This window comes from Melospiza melodia, chromosome 16 (genome assembly GCF_035770615.1).
Source record: "Melospiza melodia melodia isolate bMelMel2 chromosome 16, bMelMel2.pri, whole genome shotgun sequence".
NCBI lineage: Eukaryota > Metazoa > Chordata > Aves > Passeriformes > Passerellidae > Melospiza > Melospiza melodia.
Window position 1 is genome coordinate 10049050 of NC_086209.1, and position 22382 is coordinate 10071431.

General features: G+C 38.8%; 1 protein-coding gene across 4 annotated transcripts in view; it reads left to right on the forward strand.

Annotated features, from left to right (window-relative positions):
• The first annotated feature begins 7564 nt into the window (after nucleotides 1-7564).
• Nucleotides 7565-22382, forward strand: part of TENM1 (teneurin transmembrane protein 1) — a 770840-nt gene continuing 756022 nt past the window's right edge. For all 4 annotated transcript variants that reach the window (XM_063170577.1, XM_063170580.1, XM_063170579.1 and 1 more), the window contains exon 1: nucleotides 7565-7759. The gene's annotated coding sequence lies outside the window, so the exon portion shown is untranslated. The remainder of the gene's footprint in view (nucleotides 7760-22382) is intronic.

Genomic DNA, 22382 nt, shown 5'->3' on the forward strand with positions numbered 1-22382 from the left:
CTTCTGAGTATCAGAGTTACTATATTTCTACAGAAGAAATAACTGGCTAAATCCCTAAATATCCTTTTGGATCTGTTTTCTAGAGGAGAAGCTGTATAACCCCTTTAGAGTAAGAAGTAAATATTTACTTAACAAAATTTAATTTTAAAAATATGAAGTTTGCAAAGTTCCTCTGAAAAGTTTTGTATTACTTGGATCTTATATCTGCATTTCTATGTCCAAATTAGCAAGAAATGTGCAAAGACAAGAGACATGGAGGTAAATTTTAAATACTTATACTACTTGACCAGTAGTATAAGAATAAAATACTTGGGATAGAACAGATATTGAATTAAGTCTTAAGCATAATTTAATCTCACTTCTATTAATGTTTTATGACCTACTTTGACATTACTGCATGTAGAAGGTGTATTGGTATTTTTGACTGAGTTCTACAAAATCTAAGTTATAAATTCTTATCTTTGCAAAGGCCATTGAGCCAGGGCTTTCTCACAAGAGCACCCTAGTACATGGGGAGGAAGCTGAAATAAGTACTCTGAATAAAAATAAGCTAATGTTGTCTCCAATGCTGAATTAAAATATGGGTCCTCCTACCACCATATGTAGTGCAATGTGCAGAAAAGTGATTGGAAATAGCTCACCATTACTTACACAGCCCAAGTCCACATGAGTAAAACATCACATGGGCCTCCTGTCCATCCTTTTACAAGTCTTACATTCTTTAATGATTTTTGGTTTTCTTCCTAAGATATTGAAATGGGAGATTTTTGTGGCAGCATTGATTAATGTCTGCATGCTGGGACCCCAGAAGCTTTCTGGGCTGTGTCACAATCCCATGCCTTGGCTCTACCCAGACTTTTTAGCACAATTCCACATGAATTTGAACATTACTATCACAAGCTGTTGCTATTGGCTCCTTTTTGGTGCCTGGGTGTTCTCTGCATCAGGTCTGTGCTTCAGTCCTGACCCAATCCCAATGTGGTTTTTCAGGATGCAGTTTTGGCATGGGGCACCAGAACTGCACTTACCTTTAAGATGAAAATTAAGGTTTTCCTGACTAAGTCACTGTCTTCTAACCTGGAATTTTCATCCCACTTCCACAGAAGAAAAATACACCCTTGACAAACTGATGTCTCAGGGACAGGGAGTGGTGTATGTTAAATATGCCTACTGCCTTTCCAACAAAAAATTAAAAATAAATTAAAAAAAATCAAGATTTCAGGGCTAGCCCAGGAATCTTATATTTAGAATGCAATCCATTTCATAAATATTATTTTTGATGCATGTAGTGAAAATGAAATAAAAATCAAGTTAGTTAACATAAAAAAGAGGAGCCTGATGCTTCAGGAAAGCACCACAGGGCCACTGGTGGTACCATTGCTGGAAAAGCAATAATGCCTCATGATTAGATACCAGCTTTCTCCAGCTGTGCTGTTTCCACCACACTGCTAGGAGTAGATGTTTTCTTTCCTCTGGGGTGATACAACTTGATTTAAAAAGGAAGTAATAAACTAGAACACATGACACAGAGAAATAAGGTTATTAAAGGAATTAGCAGACAGTAAGCTGCTGAAGGCTGTCAGGGTCTATAAAATTACAGTGGAAATGGTATTTGTTGACAGTTGTTTTATTTTCAGTGGCTGGTGGCAAGAAATTCAAAAAAAGAGAGTAGAATTGTAAGATTCTGCTCCTATCAAGTTTGGATAAAAAAATGCAGAAGTGGTGATAAGACTGAGTAGCATTTCTGGTATGAGTAAACAGTCTGCAGGTAATTAAAACTGAAATTTCAGAAACACTGCCTATGAATCACCAGACAGAAGTTTGCTTTGTGACCGTTTTGCAATGCTTCTGGTGCCTGGATGGTGCTGCTCCTGTCTTCCAAGAAGTCTGCTAATGTCTGTTGGCTGTGCCTGGGCTGAGCAGATGCTCAGAGGGAAGCTGGCAGGCTGTCTGTGCCTCCTGGGTCACAGACATTCCAACACCCCCCTGATTTACAGCGAGGGCACTTAAACACTTGCAGGGCTCACAGGTTTTGTGGGGTTTTGGTGGCTTTTTTTTTTTTAAGTGGGGGAGATACTTCAATTGGCAGGATGCAAACCGGTATTAAAATAAATAATTAAAATAAACAACCCAGAAAACTCTTGCGCTTCTGAAATATTTGAAAACGCAATTCTTATTCACCACACCTGCCTGGGGAATTGAGGGACTGGTGGTGTCTCATCCATCCCAGGGCAGCACTGAGCAGCTTCAGATTTTGCCCAGCTGTTTGGGGCTCAAAGAGCCAGTCCCCAAAGCAGCATTTCAGGGCTTTGGCCACATCTGTGCCATCAGACACAAACTGCAAGGCCTCTGCAGAACCTGCATGCTGCCTTGTATGTTATTGTACATGTGTGGAAATATTGTTGTTTTTATCTCAGTAAAAATATTGCTATTATCCAAATTGTTAACTTTGGTTTTGGAGAACAAATATGTATCTGAAAATAACATTTTTTTTTTAAAGAGTTGTTAATTAAGCAGAATGTTTCCCCTCTGGGGACACATGAAGGGATTGATGTGCTGTATTCTGCATCTCTCTGTAAATCTCTCTGGGAAGTCAAAATTGATTCACTGCAGTGGTGGTTATGCCCTGAAATTTCACTGAAAAACAGTATAGTTCCCAATCTTGCTGTCCACATTCATGATTCTAAAAGACTGTAATAGGATCATATCACCTCATTGGGACCAATTTTCTTCTGTCATATTTAAGCACTACAGAGGTTTTAACGATTTAATGGCTATATTTCATGCTTAACAAGAGAAACACTGTAATATTTCTCATTCTGTTATGAGTGCCCCTCTCCTGGTGCTCTATTATTAAATATAGATTAGCTTTCCTGGAAAGAAAAAAAAAGTGCTATCATGTTCTGATATTTTGGATCTTTCTTATTATTATCCTAAATATTTTGCAGAACTTCTGTTATTATTCTCACCCACAGGATTACAACTTTTAATTTTAATATTAAAATTCCAGCCAGAAGCATTTAAATAAATTTTGTATCAAAGAAGCCAATATTCTGAGCAAAATTTTCTATCCATCTCCTACTGGCTTGTGTCCAAAGGTGATGGGAGTTTGGTGCCCTGCTCTTCTCTGTCCCTGAGCAAATATGTATTTGAGGAGGAGACTGGATCATTCTCCCAGAATGGAGTTTGAGAAAACACTAATTCTAACAGTTGGACTGGATTATATTGGTTACACTGAATAGTAATTTCATTTTAATGATGTACTTCATGTAGAACTGAAAATCAGAGCTAATCATATGGAGCACTTTTTTTGGCCTTCAGCCTTTTCACACTTAAGCTCTGTCAGGTAATGAAGAGGAACATTCTTGTCAAATATAGACGCTGTTTAATGAAGACGCATAATAATTTGCCTATTGCTAAAGCAAACTCAGTGTGTGAGCCAAAAAGCAGGAATTTTTTTCCTTTTTTTCCTTTTTTTTTTTTCTTCTTAAATACCAATCAGTTTCATCTTTAGGCTGGTCGCATGTCAATTGCAAAGCAGATTTCTCTAGTGTATCTATGAAGGATTTCCATTTTTTTTCTTTTGAGATGGAGAGAGAGCTCTATCTGTATGTCAACAGAAGTTATTGGCTTGAAATAGAAATAGTCTCAAACTTTCCTTAGTGGGCCAGATGCTGTGTCCTTGTTAAAATCATCTCGTGCTCCTGAGCAAGTGAGGAATGAGAGCAGCTTTGTGCCCCTCTTCACTTCCAATTCTCAGTCTGAAATAGCAGGTCAAACTTTTCTGGTTATCCTGCATTGAAATTATTGGCAATAAAGTTTGTTAGCATGGAATGGTGATGTTGCCATTCTGAAATAAGGCTTCCAAAAGTTAAACACCAAGAGGCACAGTCTTTTGTTTGCCTTTCATACCTGCCAACTGTAAGAAGGAAGGACAGAAGCACTAAAATATTTGAAATACACATAATATACCACATTTTGATAAGCAATGATTAAAGCCTAGATATCTAAGACAGTAACACTATCATTGCTATGAATTATATGTACTCCTTTTGTTTTAAAACTAACCTGTTGTTTCAAACTTTTATGAATTTGGATTTTTTTTTTTTGCAGACTTTATTTTCACTTTGAATATGTGCTTTTTCTTCCTTTTGTCTCGAAAGGCAGAAAGTGCCTTTTGAAAAACCTTTGTGTTTCTTTTGACCTATACAGCTGCGTAGCTTTGATCTTTAGATAGTCTGGGTGAGCAGCTGACCTTTGTGTTTCAAAGGAATCAGGATTTTTAGAACTGCTCCTTCCCATTTCCTTCCTAACCACCCCCAAAAAATAACCAACCAAGCCCACCTCTATTCTACTTCAGTGGGAATTGATTCTTTTGTTACTCAGATTCTAAAGTTTTCTTGGAAGATGTGATTAATGCCTAGAAAATGCTTGGTGCTTGTGTCCACCTTGCAAGCATGAGTGACAGGTATATTTTATACTCCATTCCAATATCTGCACCTCTCACCAGCACTGACTGCCAGCTGTTCCCCAATTGCCTTTTCAGGAACAGGAGGACTTTTACTCTACTGTCCATAAAAATATGCCTCTCTGTTGCCACTAAACTTTATGGAAGCCATAAAATATCTTTTGGCTCCGACTTGAAACACAAGGAGAATGTTTGCACAATGAACACCAGACATTGTCAATGTTAATGTGTAATGTCTGTTGGCAGAGTTGTCTGTAAAGATTTTTTAGCCAGGCAAATGTTTCTTCTATTTCACTCAGAACTCGTGTCTGTCATAGGGTGGGAAGAATAACAGGTTGTATTAAAATTGGCTACAGGCAGTTTAATTTTTTCCTGTTGCTAGCCTTTTGAGAAACCCCTGGCAGAAATTGTATGTGTCTATATATATATATATATATATATATATATATAAAACACCTTCTTTTCCAGTCTTCTTCAGCTGACTGTGGGTAGTGGAGTGTTCTATTGAAAATCTAGGATAATTGACAATCTATACACAGATGTCTGTGCATATATGTATGTTTGATATAGGTATCTTACTGGATATCTTACAAAGTGATATGCTGGGTCTTAAACAAAAATGCATGAAAAATGGTCAAGGCTTGCAATTAATTCCAGCAGTTCCTGACTTATGTTATTTATGTCCATAGTAACAATATTTGAGTCGATTTAGACTATACTTTGAATAGAGATTTCAAGCTTCATAACTGAGTGAGCAAAAACCACAATCTTTTAAAAGATATCAAAGCTACACAGAGCAAAAGAGAAGAAACAACCCAAGAGTCTTTTGTCACCTTGTAAGGTTGTGAAGCTTCAGTTCTTGCTGCTGTGAAAAACAGAGATGTACCATTGTGCACCTGTGTCTGCACACATCAGCATCACTGCCAGTGTTCTGATGAAGACTTGAAATAAATCCCCAGATTTTTAATAATGAACTAAAAACCAGGTCTGTAGTCTGTTAGTTTGTCCTCCAGCAGTGGCACTAATTCAAGTGTGCATTTGTAATTTTTTTTTTTTTCTTTTTTTGCTTTAACACAATGTTTCCAGAACTTTAAGAACTTTCAGTCCAGATATGGAAATGACAGGGGAGTTCATTATGTGGATGCCCAGCTATAGATTTATCACACTATATGGCACTGGGGTATTGAATGGAGATATTTTGTATAAGGGTTTTTTGCATCCGTATCCCAGCACTTTTTGCAGGCTTGAAGCTTTACATATGGAAGTAATAGACTGGAAGAAATTTACTAGTACAATTAATCAAGAATCAGTCTTGGGAACAATAAAAAATATACTTAAAATCCTTGTATAAATGCTGTGTGATAGTCTGCTGCATGGAAACATAAGAGGCATTGTCAGTATAAAGGAGTATTTGAATATCATATACAAAATAGATACCCACGAGAACTTTGTGAATAAAAGTAAATATCTAGTATGGAAATCAGATCCATGGGTGTGGGAAACCCTAACATTAACTTCTGCAGGGTGAGAACTCACCCAGTGGGAAGGCTTTAGGTGTACAAGCTGATATAAGATGATTATGGTTCCCTGAGTGATGGAGCCATAAAAAGGCAAACACAATCTTTCAAAGCACTGCAATATTTTTCTAATAGAGAGGAAAATATGCTTACATTGTAATTACACAAGATGTTTTTCAGCTGTCTGCTGGAACATCAGCACAGTCTTAGTCACTCATGCTCACTATAAAAACAAAACAAACCAACCCCCTCACCTGTTACTGCAGCCAGGCAGGTCAGAAGTGTCCACACAAGGAAAGACTGAGGGAGCTCCCTTAAATCACCTATCCAAAGCTCAGATCCTTTGATAAACATGCCAGAGGTAAACAGCATGGAGGGAGAAAAATTCATTGTAGAACAGTTGAACATAGAACAAAGAATTTATGTCTATAAAATTACTCTGACCATACAGAGAATTCAGGCAAAGTTCCCTACCTCTAGGTTGGTCAGGCCTGGTGCAGCCCAAAGGAAGAAACATAACCCTGGTGAGTCTGGATGCTCTTAAGGGGATCATCCAGAAAGGATGCCCAGTTACTTTATCAAGTTGCACAGTACTCCAACTGCATGTGGAGTTTGGAAATATGCTTTGTAACTAAGAACTAAATCCCTGATGTAAAAAAAAAAAAAAAAAAAAAAAAAAAAGTATAAGAAGCCAACAGAGTAGCCCTTACTGCTGTACTCATACCTGGGCAAGCACAGGGATTTTTCATATAATAATGCATAGTCTTATTTATTTTGTGTACTTCTGTAAGTGTGTGCATGAGCAGCTAATATGGACAGAGAGGCTAGAGCCAAATCCCCAGATTGAGGCACTCCTGAGCTGTGGAGTGTTCAAAATCCAAATCAGGGCTTTACAGCTTGAGCCTTTCTCTAATATTTATTCAGATTTATGATAAATGTAGTACTTTAGAGCTAATTCTTGTTCATAATGTATCTGTTGTTCAGTCATGACTAAAGTGTATAAATATCACGCATTTATCTTTGAGCCTGTAGACATTTAAGCCTCTCTGTTCTTCGGGGCGTTATTTATTTATTTACGCCTTTGCTTGTCTGATAGATGGCAGCAGATAAATGTTTCCTAACTGGAGATGTCTCATTAGTTTTTGCTTTTAGTATCATCTGTCATATGACAGCAAACAACAGGGAATTTTTGCACATTTGTATGACTGTATTGCATTTTCACTTATAGCTGCTGCTGTGCTCTCATAGGTGAGGGTGTGCATAAAATATCACCTTTTCCTTAAAGACTGTCTTCAAAGAAAATGCATTTATACTCTAAGCAGAGCCCTATAGCCCTGTCATTCCAGCCCCACTCTTTCCAGGGCAGCAGGCTGGTTGTGCGCTGTAGAAGGTGGAGACTGGAAGCTGGCTCTGCTAAGCCTTGCCTAATGCAAACTGCTTTAGTATGCACATCACATCATGCCGGCTGTACTGCAGGGAGCAGGCAGTTATCGCACACGCATGCATCCTCAGAGCCAGGATAAACACTCCGTTACTCTCCCTCCAAACTGCTCTTCTGGGAGGCACAGAAAATAAATAGGGAGCGAGAGAGGCATTTGAAGTAACCTTTCTAAGAAGGAGGCAGCAGCCAATAGAACCTTTCTTTCTTTTTTTTTTTTTTTTTTTTCTCCTCTCCCCACTTCTTACTAGAGAAATTCGTGTTACCTCAGCAATTAAGGAGAAGAGCCAGCATCTAGGGTTCCAGGCTGTGAGGGGGAGTAGCAACTTGTACCAGGTAGGAAGCCCTTTCAACATCCTTTTAAATCCATGCAGCTCACTTACTACTTGCTATGTTGCTATACAGTGTCTGACTTGTGGAGACCTTGTGTCTGCCAGTCACTTTCCCCGAGTGAAGGAGACCTTGGGGAGCTTTAATTGCCAATGACCTTCAGGGTGTTTCTTAGAAAGACACTGGTACTTAGTGCTGTAAAGTAAAGCAATCTATACTTTCATCTGATGGCTTAAAGTGTGCATTTAGCATGAGGATGCAGCTGGGTGAAACTGCAGCTGTTACCCATCTACAAAACCATGTCACAAATGAGTAAAAATTAGCCATTTTATAATAACTGAAGCAGCTGCTCTGCATTTTTAGCAACACGGCTGTATTACTTTCCAAAACTTATTACCATAAATTCTTTTTGTGTTGGAAAGTCAGCAGATATGCTTTGCTGTATTCAAAGTTATTTTGACAGTTATCTACTATATTTTCATAGTTACTTATGCATATTTTATTAAGACTTTCCTAAACTTTCCCGAGGCAGCTGTCTTGTGGCAGGTTAGCATTGCTGCTAACAAATAATTGATGTGATATTGTAGTGAGTGGTTACGATATTCGCTGTACAAGGCTGCCTGCTGCAAGCCTGTGGGAACACGGGCACCTCCTGAGGTGTCTGAGGGCTGGGGTGGGCTGGAGCCCCAGGTCACAAATGCTCATTTCTCCTGCCTTGGTACTACAGGACAGAGGGCAGAGCCAGGAGGAGGTGAAAGCTGGCATTGCCCTTGGTGACCCTGTTGTGCAGTGTTTTCCTCCTTGTGTTGTTATTTGTGTTCGCTCGCAGGAATGAACGGTTAGGTGACATCTCTTCCACCTCTACTGTGTGTATTGTGACAGGGATGGGACTTAATAAATTTATTAAAAACAGGAGCAGCAGTTGCATGAGTTGTGGGATTAGGAGTCAGTCCTGTGAGGGTCACCGTGGTGTCTGTGAGACTCAGACTTTCACTGTGGGACCAGTGTAAGTTGTTTTCTGAGGAGCTAAGGGAGTCTGAGGCAAACTTTTGAAATCTTTAACATTTTCTTCTACACATCAGGCCAGAATTGCCCTGACAATTTACCCTTAAGAATTCCAGACAAGGAATTCTTAAGGGTAAATTTCTCTACGTATTTTTAACGTGTAAGCAGTGGCATCAGCAAGTATACCCTGCCTAAGGATTCTGTTACTTGCAAAAATACCTGAAAATAATGTTCAAAATAGTCAGAGCTTAGGTACCACTGCTGTAATAAAAAATAAATACTGATAATAGCACAGCTCTCTCAATAGCCACACAACCTTTTCTTGTATGTAATTGTTCTATGCAGAAATAGCTCCATATATTTTGTTTAAAGGTATCTTGTGACTCTTATCTGTAGGAAAAACTATTGAGAATGTCTAAATCCATAGCCTTTTTTTTCTGATGAGCATAATGAAAAAAACAATTCTTAGAAAATGAGAATTGTATCTGATAGCTATAAAAGCTAAGAAGGTACAAAAGAAATAGCTTTGAAAATTACAGCTGTGAAATAGAGGTGAGATCTAGTCAGCGACCAGCACTGCTTCGAGGATCTGGCAGTAGGTGAGAACAGTTTTACCCTCTGTTTTATCTGTTCTGAGAAATTCAATGCTTCAGAAAATTCGCACTTGGAAAGTACCAGTTCAATTAGCAACCTAGATGGGAAAGAAAATAGAATGGGAAAGTGATGTCTTGACTCCTTTAATTTCTTTTGATATATGAAATATGAGATGGTGAAAATTATACTCACGCCCTTCAGGTTGTTTTAACAGGTTGATGTAAAACTGAAGTGAGTCATTACCTTGAAGAGAAAAAGGAGGTAATAAGTTGAACACATCAATGTATTTCAGTAGAGACTCATAAAATTCAAGTTTTCAGGAACATTTAAGGTGATTACAGTTGGTGAGTTTGGGATTTATGTTTGTTTGTTTTTAGTTGTTTGGGGAATGTTTTTAAGCTCCTGTTCAAATGCTCACCCTAGGGATATGTAGAATTCTCAAAAAATCCTAAAAAATATATTATTAATTGACTGAGGCCTTAAATTTTTGATTGAAATGGCTTATTATTTATTAATGCAGTGTCACACCTTGTAGGTTTCTCTGAGAGAAGGGGAATCACAGGGACTGTGCATTGTAATCTAAAGGTTTCTCACCTTGGTACTGCTTGCAGGTCACTACATTTTTATGTAGTAAACCTCAGTTTACTCATAAATACAGGTGTTGGCAGCTGCCTGTTTGGGAACATATTGCAGGTAGTAGTTTTTCTGGATTTTCCTCACTTGCACTAGTAGTGCTTTATGAAGATTTGCTTTTTTGTGACTCCAGTTCTCCTTGTAGCTTATGAACTTGGCTTCAATTATTTCTTATTACCTGTTGTTTACCCTACTAAAAACCTGCTGAACTAATGTTATTTTCTTCATGACTATAAATCATGTTTTAAACTATAAAACCGATAACAGAAATCTTTATGCTTCATCCCTACCCTGGAAGAGATTCTCCTTACTGCAGAGAGCTTAGTGGGGATATGGGATGGGCCTGTCTGTGGGGGAACCTGTTACCTTTGACAAGACCCTTCAGAAGCTCAGGAGTCACTGATAGCAAATCTATAATGTCTGTGTATCTAAAAGTGGACTGGATTTACTGTCCCAGAAATCTTATGATTTCTCAGCAGAAATGGTGCAATTGGTTCTGTGTAGCTTTTTTAAAATAGAAAACCAGGCAAACCTGACTTCCAGAGGTATCAAATCTGACTATCCAGAGGTATCACACTTAGCTGACATTGCATTGTCATATTTCAGTGTGTGGATACTCCTTTCCATTGGTGGCTTTGACCAAATCTCTCTATCAGTTCCCAGAACCGCTCTTTTAAGATGGAAAGCTTGGACTCCTGGTGCCTGTGGAAATCACATGACAGAGTTTCAGATTTGTTGCAAGGGTCTTGTCTCTTGATGTATGAAAGGAAAAGTCCCTCTCTACAGCTAATTGATGTTTCTTGGTGCTTTTTGACATTTTATTGTATCAAATAATTGGCCTGAGCTGAGAGTCTGATGTCAGTAAAGGGACTATCAAATGCAATGTATGACACCCTGTGTTGATATAATTCTGCATTACTGTGGGTCCCCAGAGTGGCCATTATCTTTTCATCCAGCTTTAGTTAATTTTAGTAACTTCCTGGTATTTTTGGAAGCAAAACACTAAACACACAGTCCCAGTAATGTGTGATGACTGCAAATTTATATATGAGGATTTCCAAACAACCTCACAGGTGGCAATTAGGCTGAGCAGACATGTCAGCACTCAGGCTTGTCTTCCTTCTACTGTGAGCATGAACAAGACTACGAGGCTAAATTTTTCTTTTTCCACTGTCAAGATATTGGGTAACATTTTTCCAAATGAATAGTTGAAGACAATCAGGGACTTTTGTACTTTGCTTTCGACGTGTGCAAGGGATTAGAATTAATGGCTGGACTCAGGGGATCAGGATTAATGGCAAGGCTGACTACACTAACTAACCATTGGACTTCACTGCCAACTTTAAGAAAATTGTAAGTTACTTAACAGCACACAACTTTTAAGATTTATTTAAGTAATAATCCCCAAGAAGCCAATCATTACTAGCAATTAACTGTTGGTTTGTGGGTTGTTGGACCATTAATGTTCTGACAAACTGACTGTTAACTACAGTAACAACAAATTCTGATGTATGTATTTGCTCTGACTGCGGGTTTTGTGTTATATAACTTTTTTATCTGCCCCAGACTTTTTTATCAGCTAAGGAATCATTAAATAATTTATTCTCTGTTAGTGCCTTTTGATGCTATGTGGAAAGGCTGGGATGTTGGAGGTGTATTTATCATATGTATAAGGTTACACTTCTGGCAGAATGTGAAAAATTTGTTATTTTTTGCCTGAGAATTTATTGCTGTTTTTTAAAAAACACTTAATGCAATACTTATGTTTAAATAATAATTTTAAACAAAATATGTCTCTGATTGTGTAAAACATTTTTTTTTCCTAAATGAAATTATAACAGCCCTGATCTGATTCAATCAGTCCTAGCAGCAGTGTTTAGCACAAGGAAGTTCTGATAAAGGTCATTTGTAGAATAAGCAGAATTGGAAAAAATAGCTTGTCATGTTTTTGCCTTCTTGATATCCGCAGCCTCATTTAGAGCTTAAAATGGAAAGCAAAACTGAATTGTGAGAGACACAGAAAAAAAACTGGAAGCTGAAAAACTGCTATTTTGATGAGTTTGTTTAAAATTCTGGCTTTATTTAATGTTGTATTCTATTTCATTGTTAAACTTTTTGGGGGTCAGAAAAATGAAAGAAGCAGGTTAGATATAAAATTATATCTTTTATAAAGTGGGACAGCTGTTTTATCTCTGTGGGCTTTGCTTGCTTGATCCAGGAATCACCACTAGCTTAGGGTGCAAGTGTGCATGTGTTGACTTTTCCTTAATGGAATTGAGGTGGGCAGCTCTACTAAGCCTGATTAGAACCATCACAAAATCTGCCATGCTACAATGAAATGTAGGGAGATGGATTTAGGTCAGTGTTTAATGAGCCCCACATACAATACTGGCAGGAACAAACAAAAAGAAACCTCTTAAAAGTTAAAGTTAAATATGTAATCTGAGTAATTTAGAATAAAAAGACCAACACAGACATTGGCTTACATGATTCTTAGTCTGAATCTTACCTAGGACAGAAAATGATGCTATTTTTACAATCCAAAAGGAAATGTTATGCAAGGATTTGTACAATTCAGCCTCAGCAGGTTTGGCAGTTTGAGCAGTGAGGAGTGGTTGGTGCTGGGGAGGGGATGGGCCCTGAGAAGGACAGGGACCTGCTGGACTGGGTCCCCAGGGGGTACCAAGATGCTCAGGGGTCTGGAGCAGCTCTCCTCTAACACAGGGTGGGAAAGTTGGACTTGTTCAGCCTGAAGAACAGAAGGCTCCAGGGATATCTCACTGCAGCCTGCCCATGCCTACAGGGGATACAAGAGAGCTGGAGAGGGACTTTTTTATACAGGAATGGAGTGATAAGGGAAGGGGCAACGGCTTCAAATTGATAGGGCAGCTTTAGATGAGATGTCAGGAAGAATTTCTTCCCTGTGAGTGTGATGAGGCACAGGAACAGGCTGCCCGGAGTAGCTGTGAATGCCCCATCCATGGAAGTGTTAAAGGCCAGGTTGGATGGGGCTCCTGGTCTAGTGCAAGGTGTCCCTGCTCATGGCAAGGGGGGCTGGAACCAGATCATCTTCAAAGTCCCTCCTGACCCAAGCCATTCTATGAAAAATTAATCACTCTATTTACAGTTCAAAAGCTCCTGTTTTTACATTTATTTTAAGCAACCAGGCAGTGCCAGGGTTGACAGCTGGTAAAATTTGTCAGGATTAAGGTTACTTATTGTAGAGCTGCAAGGGAGGCAGAAAGATGGGAGTGCAATTTTTATTATATTATGGTGCATTAGTTTGGTACAATAAATGCATCTCTGAAGTACCTCTTTGGATAAAGCAACTTATTGTGGAAATTATGGGAGGTGGAGAGAAGGAGGATCTCTATGTTCAGCACCCTACCCAGCACAATGTACAGCAATTTGAAGGTACCTGTAAAGAAGCAGAAGAAAGCAACACAAATTCTGAGAAAGAAATTACTTTTGTGAAGTGGCCATGCTGTTGGGTGTAGTTTCCTTCTGTGCTTTTTTCTTTTCACTTCAGTGTCAATCAGACTGGTACAAATCTCTTGGAGAAGACAGACATCATTCAAGAGAAGGAGTAAAGGTAAAACAGTTGTTCTTAGAGACAACTTGTTTATTTTGTGATGTCCTTTCTTAAAATGACAGGTATTTAATTGAAAAAGGTTTTCCTGGTACAAAATATATCCATCAAACTTCTGACATGAGTGCTTTGTTGAATGTGAGGCATACCCCAGTGTTCCAGACTGGCTGTACCTTTATTTACATTTGCCAAAAAAAACACCTGCCAGATTTAACAGCAAATCACCACACAATAAAATGGATCTTTAAGTCAGCAGAAATGAATGACAGGATTCTGTGTTCTATTGCCAGGATGAAAGCATACTTGTGTAGGGCACTAAAACAGAAAAATGGTTTACATAGAATAAAACTAATTTTGCCTTATTAATATTTTATCTGTAGACCTAAAAATCAGAGAGAATAGACATTATACAGCATATAGAGGTAAGGAAATTAGAACCCTGTTTCAAATGAATTGTGGCCTTTAAATACTCAAATACTTGAAATTAATTGTTCTTTGGTATATTAATATCTATTTATCACCTAAGTTTAACATTTTTTGTGAGGGAGCATAATTCAGGCAGAATGACAGATGAATTACATGTTGCACTGACATTGCACCCAAACAGCTCACTGTGATTTTACAGCAACAGGAACCAAAGGTCAGCTGCTCAAAGCTGAATTATCAGCTGTGTTGGGGCTCCAGCCTGGCATTCACCACTGGGAGCCTCTGCAGCCAGACAGAACAGCTGCACTTGAGTCTTTCTCTGTTAACAGGAAAATTGTCCCCATTCTCAGGTGGGTTTCCTAAGAAGCTCCTTACAAGGTAGCCTAAAAGTGAGAGATGCCCAACTCTGAGGTGCATGTCCATATCCTGTCCCCAGACAGAGCATTCCAGAGCTGCACTCCCTTCCTGGTGTGGGCTGCAGTGCAAACAGCCAGGGCTTCCTGGCAGCTGAGCATTTGTCTTCATAAGAAGACACTGAGCTTTTAGGGTGTTATTTAAAAAGTAATTGTTTGTACTCTTCCCTTCAAATGGAGCTTCAATGGCCCCAATACACTTCACGTTTTGAATTTGTAGATTTAAAGAAGGCTCTGCCATTTTTAAAGAAAATTTGAAGACTTAAAGAAGGGTCTGCAGTCTGCCACTGGTCTCTGTACAGGTACTGTACAGAGACCAATGTTAGGTGGGAGGTAAAGAATAAATCACAGCAATGGAAGAATGACTTCTTTACATGCTGTGTCCTTGCATAACATGGTCTTTCTTAATATCCATTTGGTATGATGCTGAAATTTCCTGATTCATGCAAAAGGGATTTGGATCTCTGCACCAAGGATGACACCACAGGAGACCTTCCCATGTTGTTTTGCAAATAAACATGTATTCTCTTCTGTCTTTAGATGCTTATCCACAGTTTGCTCCACATGCAATTTGCTTCCATAGAATTCTGGAACCTGGCTAGTCATGGGGCTAGTGACAAAACCTGTCTTGCTCAGGACACTTGTTTATATCTGAGGAGATAAAGAGCAGTCCCTGTCACTTAAGCCTGTGTTTGATTCTTTTTCCTCTTCCATTTTTTCCTTCATTTGCTTATGTCTACAACCAAGGGAATGAGTTGACAGGAATTAGCTTGAGTAGCCCAAGACACTAAAAAAATTTTTACTGCCATAACTGCTGGCAATTTTGAAGAGGATTACAATAGGACATGCACTCTGAGAGTTTGTTTCTCTTCCTGTAGTAAATTTGAATAATCTTTTCTCTGTGTGACTTTCCTCTCTGAAATTCTATGAGACAATATGACAGGGAGCTGTAATGCTTAATTATTAAAAATCTAAATATATGGTATTCTGCAGAGAGGTAAAAATGAGCTTTTGTAGGTCTCATAAAATTGCTTTGAGGCAATTCTTCCAATTATGTAATGAAAAATGTAACAAAGCCAGAGGAAGAAATTAAAAATTATAAGAAACTCTGTCCTTAATTTTAAGACTATTTTGATTTTCAGAAACTGAGTTCTCATTACAGTCTTTGGAATGGATGTGTTTAGAGTTTGATGTGACACTGGAAGGGTTTTGCTTATTAGACTCAGGTGAGTGCTCCAGGAGGCTCTTGGAAAACCTCCAATTTTCCCACTTCACTATCAATTAATTACACTCTTGAAGTTCATGAAGTTTGCCTAATTATTTTGGAATGTTTTGGAGCTGCATTTACATTTTGAGCAGTGGCACAGTATATGAGGATAGAGACCAGTGAATGCCATGTGCTGAGAAACTGACATTGTTAAAAGTTCTGTAACATTTAAGAAAAGAGGTGTTAGGAATTGGAACAAAGGTCTGCATGGGTTATCTCCTGTACCTTGGCAAGGGTGATCTCTGCAGGTTACAGGGGAAGAACAGTGCAGATGTGTCCTCTGGCCTCACATAATTAAACATGGTCAGAAAGCAGACTGAAGGTGACACCCAAGTAAAATGTTGTGTGTTTCTAGAGGAAGAAGGATGCTGAGAAACAGAAGGGACAGGATGAAAGGATTCTCAAAAGGTGCTGGATTTTTGCGATGCAGCACATTGGAATACCTGTTCCCAAATGCAGTATTTAGTGTAACAGCAGAAAGTTTCACTAATATTTTCCTGCAGGATAGAAATGGACTTCTGAAATTCAAGAATTGTTTTGCTGCCTAAGTAAACCCAAGGACAAAACTGCCATGCAGTTTCTGTGCTTCAGTTAAGGAGTAAAAGGATCCTTCTCCACTCTTCATTCTTTCTTTGACTATTGCTGGTGGTGTGGCCAATGTTTCTGAAGTCCTGATGTGTAGCAACTGCATTGTTTTCTAAGTATTTCTAAACTGTCTGGTAAAATACTATGGAAGCAGTTATTTTCAAGATAGGTCATCATTCAAACCTTTGAGATGGAAAACCCAAAAGCAGGAGGAAAAAACCTCTTAAAAATAGATTTCTTTGTAGCACAGGTAGATTGATCATCAGAGATAGGCCAGGAATTTCATTTTCTTGGGGCTAGCATTGGTTTGTTCATCACTCAAGTTTATATTTCAATTTTCCAGTGTCCTGGACCTAGCATACACATGTGTTTTTCTCTGAACTTGAGGAAGTTTCCAGTGCCACAAATTGATAATGGTTAGACTTGCCTTTAGAGAGATATGGTTTTCCTTGTGGTAACTTTTTCATGATAAATGAAGTAGTTGCTCTATATCCAGTAAACATGTTCAGTCATCTGGGTCATCTCCAGGTACAGGTACAGTTTAGTGTAGTGATGTCGCAGCTGCAGTGCTGTGAAGTTTTAAATACAATGAATTTTGTTTAGGCCATGTGCTGTATGGGGATAGTCAGGAATGTGAAAGATGCCTAAAAAACCTGATACCATGGATAAGTAGAGTGCCTGGATGTCTCTGAATACTCTGGCTGTATTTCAGAGAAAAAGACAAAAATATTCTGGAATTTTGCTTCAAGTACTTGAAAGTCATTGCAGTGACAATATCCATTATTGTAATCTGCCAGGGACACATGGAGGTTATGTCAGGTAGTGGGGCTACAAGTCAATCCCTCAAGAAATGCACCTAGTATACCTTGTTTTAAAAATTTAGTGATTTCCTTGAAAATACAAATTAGCAAAAACAATTTTTCTGAAGCCCAAAATGTTTGTGGGCCCTGTCACAGGGGGAGTTCAGAATTCCATACTGGAAGAGTAAAATGACCTTGAGGACTACAGTAATACTATCTGAATGAAATTCAATAGGACAAAGTGCAAGATCATGCACAAAAACAATACAATTCTGTTATAAGCTAGGAGCTTGCTAATTGGAAATGACAGGAGAAAGTCATAGAATGACTGCAAGTCATCAGTGCAAAACATCAATAAATAGGGCAAATACAATCTTACACTGTGCTGGGTGAGATATTTGTGTTAGCAAAGGAAATAACAAACACCTGAACTAGGTCCTGCAGAAACAATATTGTGGGATATTTGTAATCATTTTCTTTTCCTGATTTTAATGAAGGAGAATTCAAGCTGGAACTGATGCAAAGAAATGCACCAGCTGAAATGCAGCTAGGATGTTCAGGAGAATGGGAAGTCTTACAAAAAGAGTCTGAGAAACTTTGTTGTGCTTAGTCCAACCAGACAAATTTATCAGAAGTTGAGCAATAAATTAGGAAAAATTATATAACTATATTTAAGTTGGAAATAAGTGTGTCCAGCTCTCAGAGGTGTGATATTTTGGACCCAATTGTAATGGTGATCAAAACCCCCCACAAAGTACCAGCCTTTGTACTAAGGTCCTTTTGTCTTAAAGGAGAAAATCTAGCCTGCCTGCTAGTGACTGAAGGGAGCAAGGGAACAATAATTTCCAGTGCTTCCAAGCATTTATAAGGAAAAGCCAATATTGAAATCAGTTCTATAATTCAGGTACTGCTGGGTTCATGTGTGGTTCAGCCTCTGTTTATTTAGATTGTATTGGAGATTGAAGAAGTCAGCCTAAGTCATAAACTGCCAGAATGGTGTTGTCAGACTGGGAAGAGCCACAGTGCTATAATGGCATTGATAATGCAGCTTATGCTCACTGACATATTCTCTTTCTGTTCTCCCTGTAAGGACACATCCTGCAAATACCTTCCTGGATATTTGCTCCGCTGAAATATTTCATTCTAGCTTTGCAGGTGTTGGGTGTTTTGCAGTTTTTTCTTTTTTTTTTTTTTCCTCATAATGAGCTGACACTAATTTTTTGCTGTTCTTGGCATTAGCCACTTCTGCCTTGCTGAGCCAAACTGGGACTTTGAAAAACATCATCTCTTTTCTGGTGTGGGAAATCAGTGGGCATGAATCAGGAGGAACTGCTTCCTTTGCAGTCCATTCAGTAAGGCCATGGAGAGCTATTTTGGAGAAAAGGGAAAGAGTGAAAAATGTGTGACAAACACAACAGAGACTAGGATGAAGAGAAAGACCATGAAGACAGGTCGACAATGAAAAACAGGGAAGAGGAACAGAAATATTAATAAAAGCAAGACCAACATATGCATGGCAAATTACCCCTTTTAACTACTTATTTAGGCTGAAAAGAATTGCTGCAAGCCAAGTCACATCAATTTTAATTTTTTACTGCAAAGTTTGTAGTAGAGCTAAATGTTGTATAGCTGAAAGTGTCTGTCAGCCTCCTCCTGAGAAGTGTCCAGTGCTATTGCTGCATTGAAGGAGGCTCAAATCATCCACTAATGTTTCAGGCTGTCTTTAAACCCAGCCTGAAGGTGCTGCAGCCCAAAGCCTGGTCTGCACTGGCCGTTTTGCCACCCCAGAGGTATGATCTTTTTGTAGCCATTTCCAGTTTTTCCATTATGGCTTCACATCCAAGGGTAATTTAGGTTGGGAGCAGCCAGCTCTCCAGGATAGTCTTGCCAGATAGATGAACCTTTCCACAGCTGATAGACCTTCTCACAGGAGTGTTGTGCCACTGGAGTGAGCAAAGGTGCCCAGGAGTGTGGCCAGGACAGGAGCCCTGAGGGACAAACTCCTGACTCCACTGAGCTCTTGTGTCATGCTGTAAAATTATCCTATTCCCAAGTTTTCATATTGGGACCAACATCCCTGCAAGCTCAGTCACCTTGGGAGAACCCAATTCTTTTTCTTGTAGAATTCTCACTGTATCTGATCCCCCTGTGTGCACACTTACAGGCTATAGCAGTAGAAATTCTACAGTGAAATCAGTTGAGAAATTCTACAGTGCCTGAGGGTACTGGAGCAGCTCTGAGAGGAGATAACTGAAGTTCCTCAAACGCTGTCAAATGGTAATTGTGGGCTCAAATTGCAGCTTTATTGGCACAAAGTAGAATTGCTGGGAGGGAATTCCTAGAACCACCATGCCCATGTACAGAATCTTTTTTTTTCTTCCCTCTAACTTGAGTTTTTGTTGGATTATATCTTCTTTACCCTCAATATCAACATTTGTCTATCTTTTGATTTTTTTGCTGAACTACTGGTTGTACCTAGTTAATGGGGAGCACTTAGGCAGTGATGAGAAGCCAAGATGTTTTCTTTTAGACTGTGTTTGAAGGTGATCATGAAGTAGCTTTTAACAAGAAATAGTCCTGTTCCAAAATAATGTTCCATTTTGCTCCTTTAAAATTTGTTCTTATGTTGACTGTATATATTCTTTTCAAAATGGAAGTCAGAGAAATACTCTGCATAATTTATAAGCTAGTCAGCTCCTGTGATGATTAGACAATTCCTGCTCCAGTGAAAAGTAACTAGTCCATTGTCCTCAGAAGGGGAAATAATATATCTCTGCCACAGAATCAAAGGCTGATACAGAACCAACCCCTACACCCCTAAGTGTGGTCTCAGAACACAGGTATTGCCAGGATAGACTTGATTTTGTTGGCAGTTTTAATACCTAAAAAGAGGTAGCAAGTAAGAGATATTGTGAGTTTTGGGAGAAATATTAGAGTAAGATACCCATTTTAAACTGCAAATTCAGATATTCCTTGAAGCTTGAAAACTCAACTTTTTATAGCATAATGTGGAGAATGACTGCATGATGTAGAAAAATGAAGCACTGTGATGGATTGATTAGGAGAAATGTACTTCTAGCACATTTGCTATCAGAAAAATGCATGATTACATGAAGACTGAAGTAATAGAAATGACTCTTCATATCCGTCACCTCTTCTCAGAGCGTTCAAAAATCTCTGCCTATGCTTCATAAAGAGTTTCAGTTCTTGAATCACACAGCTGACAAACTTTCAGATAAATTTATCTCAAGGAGTATTGCTTGAATTGATTTAGGATAAGCTGTCTTACTTCAGAGAGACACGGGTCTTAACCTGTGCTTTTTGAAGTAATTACTTTAGCTGCAGGTGTGAAGAATACAATAGTTGTGTTAAAATGTGACAGTTTTTTAAGCCACAGTTATTGTGAACATGGAAAAAAAATTAAGTTCAAAGACATGGTTTGGAAGTTTTGTTGAGAGCACTGCATAATATAAAGCTGTGCCAGTCTCACTTTGCATTGCCTTCAGTCTTTCTGGAGCTAGAACAGGCTCCTGTTGGGAGACATTGGTCACAGTCACAGATTAAGTAGTGGAAAACATCTGTGTTGGGTTCACACCAGACTCCAGGAGCTGCTGGTGCTGAACACTCATGCTACAGAACTGCAGGCAAAGAGATAAAGCCAGTGATTACTCCAACTGCAGCCAAGTGCCAATATACCTTATAATTACTTTGAATCTTTTCAGACACATTAAAAATACATTCAGTAGAGCCAGCTTCTTGCATTTTTTGTTAAGGTACATGAACTTGCTGATGAGAACACAATGCAGAATGGAGATGAATGCAGAAAAGGTGAGAACAAACATCCTGACAGCAGCCAGGTGTTGGGCTTTTCAAAGAGAACTTTCCTTGACCCTCTTAGAGCACATGGCTTATTACTGAAAGTGTCAAACTCTTTATCTCTGTTCAGCAGCACTGTGCATCAGGCCATTTATTCATAACTTGGAGTGCTGCTCTTATTATAGAATCATAAAACATTCTGAGTTGGAAGGAATCCACAAGGACCATTGAGTCCAACTCCTGGCCCTGCACCAGACAAAGCCAAAACTCCCATCATGTGGTTCTTACTGCTGTACTGCAGTTGAGTGCTTGCAGGGTTGTAACAACAGTGAGCTGTAGCACCAAAGTTCAATGTTATCTCTGGCAGTTTCTTTCATGCTCTCATGAAAACCAAGGTCTGGGGCTGCCCTGAAGAGGGAAAGAGGGCAATTCCTGCTGCAAAAACTGCTATTGCACCCTGAACCCCACTGTTTGCTCCTTTCCTCTGTCACAGTTAGTGCTCTTACTACAGCAGCATTTGTGGCATCTGCCCCTGCTACACTGACTCACCTTGGAGAGAAAATGAAGCAGAATTGCACGTTGGTGGTGGCAGGGAGGAGAGCAGCAATTCTCGGCTTTATTTCTCTTTGTTTCTCATTGAGCCCTTTTTTTTTATTTCTTAGCTCTAGTAAGCATTCTCCATATGTGTTTAGTATTTTCACATATGTTTCTGTGTATATTTAATTGTCTACAGTAGACTTTTCCCATCTTGTCTTCCGGCTTCTTGTGTCAACTGTCTGTTTAGATTTTAAGCTATTTGAAAAGAGCCGCTTCTTTGTGTATTTCTATGCAGTAAGATACCACCCTGCAGTTAATTGGAGGCTCTGAGTAATCTTGCCAAATAAAAAGTATACCTACTGATAGTACTCAGATTTTGGTAGTTTTTTAAATGTCAATGTCTATGCAGGAAAAAATGACAGGCTCTTATCAATAACCACTTTTCTTAATGCGCCTGTGTAGATTCCTACAACTCAGAGAGAAGAAATCTACCAGTAGATAGCAGTGTAACTGTAGTATCTCTGTTGGCATTTTAACGAGCCTATTTTTGTGCTAGCTGTAAAATCTCATGCTTTGTGCTATTGGAAAGATTTTAAGGCTGTTCTGTATAGAGAACTCAAACTTTATGAAGGTAAAAAGATAGAAAATACAAATACTTCCTTTCTGAAGCATACTCTGCAAAGGCTTGTGATATACGAAGGCTAGCCCAGAACACTGTGTAAATTATTTGCTGGTAAAGGCTGGGTCTTTGTACCAATGTTCTATTCTTTTAGAATACTCAGTTTAGCTTCAGGAATTCTTCATTACTCTTTGATGTTTATCTTAGTGATTTGCAGTCATTTCTGGTGTAAAGTGTTGTTACAATTAGTTTTTGGTTAATGATGATGATTTTGTCAGTAAGTAAATGATATAAAGTATGCTTTAATCTTCTAGGCTTGTATTACTTTGCCACCATTTACTGTTT